Below are 4,634 nucleotides of genomic sequence, written 5' to 3' on the forward strand. Positions count from 1 at the left end.
CCTATAAAATCAAACGTCACCTAGTAGACCGTACCAACTTGAAACCAAGCTTCTTCCATGATGCTCTGTTAAAATAAGCTCTGTGGCAAGTCACAATCAGTCAAGCCATCGTATTCCTATATTCACTGCACGCAGCACCAGCACATAGGAATAGGTCAAGCATGCCACACTTCTTATCAGTACCACAAAGCACATCACTAACATTTGGTAAGAAATCATGTAGAGAATATCACTCTTTTCTTGTTCAATCCTATCAAAGAAGACAAAGAATCACCTACCAATACTACCAAGAAGCATATTCATTGAATCACAATTGAAACGGAAGCATAACCATGATGAATAGTCACTATATCATGCCAGAGTACCGCATTATCTAATCACATGCATTTTGATCTCAGCACAAAAACAATCGACAACTCAAACCATTCTCTGATTTTAAGCACTTGACAACAATAACCCTACCTAGTTACAACAGAATGTAAAAACTAGCTGTGAGGCAACATTTGAGGGCTTAGTTTGACCATTTTTAATCCCACTAAGCCCTTTGCTGCCCAGAATGTTTAACATTTGGAAACTATCAATCCAGGCAGCTAATAGGGACAAAAATCCAGCAAGCTCACATGATCGTGGTGGCCCATCGGAAGACCACAACCATTTATCTGAACACTAAATCAATGACTTGATGGCCGAACCCCATCTTAGAGCAGGAGAGAGGACATCAAGGGCTCACCTGAACCAAGAAGAGGTGGCGCCATCGCCGAGGTTGTAGAAGATATGGCAACCTCAAAGAATAAGCTAAAACTCCTGTAAAAGGAAACATGATGAAACTTTACACTCTTAACACTTATGCAGAGCACTACAGATAGCTTAAGCAATCATAATAGTGACCACACCAAAATTGAACACAGTAGCTATGTTAGGGGAGGAACACCCCTGGTCATCACAGGACTATAAATCAATTATCATCTACTAGACAATAGCAACCAAGTAGCTTCCAGTACGACATTTCTTCATCCAACTCTGGAAACCCAGAGATAAAACCCAACGTTGTATCATATTCTTGACAGTTATAACATGGACCTAAAGTATATTGGTGCCACATCTAAGATCAAGTGTTTTCATTTCCATCAAAGATGCTAGGACAGGTAAAAAATAACCAAGAGTTTGTTGCATGCTTGTAGCTAAATAAATGAAATGACCATCTGATTTCTTATTTTGACAACTTGATTCAACAATACATAATAGAGGATGATAACAAATTTATTGAAGATAAATTCTTTTTACTAATCAACTTTACAATCTGTGATTCTTGAAATGAAGAATGATAACAAAATTACAGGAAGTTATATTCAGGGTCTCAGAATATAGAAAAAAGATACCTAACAGGAGCCCTTGGTGGCATTTTATTATAGAAGAAAAAACCTGAGACCCCGTGGAGTCTATGACTCAAACGTGCACCCTCACAGCTTAACAACAGAGTGACGGCTCTGTTCTCAAAGTCTCACAATAAGAAAAGTGGGTTTCATACCTAGAATCCACCTAGGTTTATCTTTCTAGGTCAACGAAGTTGGGAAATAGCTTCAGCCAACCAGTTGCTGGATACACAACAAGGACTAAGTTAGGCAGATATGGCTGATTTATTCCCAGTATAGGTAGGGAATATATGATGGTTTCACATGACTGCTTGTTTCTACGACACTTTTATCTCATTAAATGTTCAAAGGGGAACTATTTGGGTCTACCATACCTTCCTTGCAAATAAGAAAATTTGACTGGTTCGTGGCTTTTGATTCCAGATATGCACTTAAGAACAAATACCGTGAACAATTAATCGCAATTGGCAAAAAAGCAGGCTGTAGTTGCAAAATTTATAGTTCAAAGTGAAAATGCCAGCACAACAAAATAACAATTAAACAAGAGTCTGTTCCATCTAAATAAATTTTAGGAAAATATTTTTTTGAAATGGTTCTTCATCCAACTCTGTAAATGTGCCTAACACATCATTTGCAACCATCATCATCATCATCAACACATAGCAAATGACTAAACCTAAACATGAAAACACTAACATCATAAAACCATAGGATAGACGACAACCACTAGATCTTCGGCTCGATGGCCAGAACAGAACACGGTATGGCCATAACTCGAAAGCTAGCACCCAGAGAAAACAGAGGAGGAAGGAGAAATCAGGGACTCACCCAAGTAGTTGTAGCTGAAGAGGCAGTCATGTAAGCCCATATCATCCCACCGTGTACAAACTGCTGGACAGTCTCGATGTCGAGCGCCTTCTAGTTGACAAACCAACTTCGACGTGTCCCTTGAGCTTACCAAGTTCCCTCAACCTGAAACGGCCTAGTCAGGTCTCTCTCGAATGGACACAACACAAAATTATAGCATAACAATATTCGACCCATGCATGTACAAAAGTCTGAAGTGTGCATCGCATATATAGTCTACACGGAAATAGTGAAAATTTTCAGTAGACAAACTAGACATAGTGCCGAATTGGGGATTAAGTGATTCTATAAACCACGAGGAAATCTAAAACACTTATTTTCCAGGGCTAAATCCACTCAAACGGTTACCATCATCGTAGCCCAAAAAAACTAGAGATTGCCATGTCATGATGGCGAGCACAGAGCTCACCACAACACGATGGTCATGGACACAAAGAGCAGAAGAAAAACAGTGGCACTAGTTAGCACAACAGACCATCACCATAGCCTCAAATCCTAGAAATTTCCATGGCCGGCATAGAACCTACCATGGCTCGATGGCCATGGACACACACAGCAGAAGAGAAAGCCTACGAGAGGAAGGGAGTGCCATATCTTACCTATGCCACCTCTGCAGCTTCATCACAACAACGATCACCTCTACAAGAGGAAAACTCAAATGAAGAAAGAACTACTTTGGAGAAACAAGTGAGCAAAGTTCCATGGCAGTAAAGAATGTACACATGTGTTCAGGCTAGATAAGCACTATGCACGACACAAGCACTGGAAGCTACTCCACGACATCTATGGTTTAAGAAAATCATGATAAATATTGACCAAACCAAATGAAAAACAATTCTTGTATGTATGTTCTCGAACCCATTCAACAATACAACATCATCCCTCACTATCTAAGAACGGAATAGTACACATAGCACAGCACCAAGGCAACACTACACATGCCCATGCCATGGTGAAAAAAGGCCTAAAAAATCAAACGTCACCTAGTAGACAGTACCAACTAGAAACCAAGATTCTTCCATGATGCATTGTTAGAATAAGCTCTATGGCAAGTTACAACCAGTCAAGCCAATGTATTCCTATATTCACTGCACGCAGCACCAACACATGGGAATAGGTCAGGCGTGCCACACTTATCAGTAGCACAAAGCACATCGCTAACATTTGGTAAGAAATCAAGTAGAGAATATCTCTCTTTTATTATTCAATCCTATCAAATAAGACCAAGAATCACCTACCAATACTAACATTGTCAAGAAGCATATCCATTGAATCACGATAGAAACAGTAGCATAACCATGATGAATAGTCACTATATCATACCCAAATGGTTTGCCATATAGTACTGGATTATCTAATCACATGCATTTTGATCTCGGGACAAAAACAACCAACAACTCAAACCATTCTCTGATTTTAAGCATTTGACAACAATCAACCCACCTAGTTACAACAGAATGTAAAAAACTAGTGCATATATTACCATTTCGTCCAGCACGGCGACAACATAACCAAGACCAAATGATATAGTTTTGCTCCATAGCTGAGGCAGCATTTGATTAATTGAGGGCTTAGTTTTCACATTTCTAATCCAACTAAGCCCTTTGCTACCCAAAATGCTTAACATTTGAAAACTATCAATCCAGCCAGCTAATAGGGACAAAAATCCAGCATTCTCCACATGATTGTGGTGGCCCATCGAAAGACCACCACCACATATCTGAACACGAAATCAATGACTTGATGGCCGGACACCATCTCAGAGCAATAGAGAGAGGACATCAAGCGCTCACCTGAACCAAGAAGAGGCAGCCGCCATTGCCAAGGTTGTAGAAGATTAGGTGACCTCAAAAAATAAGCTAAATTTCCTGAAAAAGGAAACATGATGAAACTTTACACTCTTAACACTTACGCACAACACTAGAGACAGCTTAAGCAATCATAATAGTGACCAAACCAAAATTAAACACAATAGCTATGTCCGGGAAGAAACACCCTTGATCATCACAGGACTACAAATCAATTATCATCTAATATACAATAGCAACTAGAAGCAACAAAGTAGCTTCCAGTATGATAGTTCTTCATCCAACTCTGGAAACCAGGAGATAAAACCAAGTGTAGTATCATATTCCTAACACTTAGAACATGGACCAAAAGTATAGTGGTGCCACATCTAAGAGCAAGTGTTTTCATGTCCATCTAAGATGTGAGGACAACAAAAAAATCAACAAGAGTCTCAGTGGTTCTCGAAATGCAGAATGATAACAAAACTACAGGAAGTTATATTCAAGGTCTCAGAATATAAAAAAACGAGACCAAACAGAAGCCCTTGGCGGTATTTTTTTATAGAAGAAACAACCTGAGACCCAATGGAGTCTAAGACTCAAACAT

General features: G+C 39.4%; 1 long non-coding RNA gene across 1 annotated transcript; it reads right to left on the reverse strand.

The window, feature by feature from the left end:
• Positions 1-628: 628 nt before the first annotated feature.
• On the reverse strand, positions 629-4,129 carry LOC119345261. The gene is made up of 4 exons (XR_005166985.1): positions 4,034-4,129; positions 2,840-2,879; positions 2,202-2,345; positions 629-804 (listed from the first exon to the last, which is right to left on the reverse strand). It is a non-coding gene; the product is annotated as an uncharacterized LOC119345261 (long non-coding RNA).
• Positions 4,130-4,634: the final 505 nt, after the last annotated feature.

Source organism: Triticum dicoccoides, unplaced genomic scaffold, assembly GCF_002162155.2.
Source record: "Triticum dicoccoides isolate Atlit2015 ecotype Zavitan unplaced genomic scaffold, WEW_v2.0 scaffold219837, whole genome shotgun sequence".
NCBI lineage: Eukaryota > Viridiplantae > Streptophyta > Magnoliopsida > Poales > Poaceae > Triticum > Triticum dicoccoides.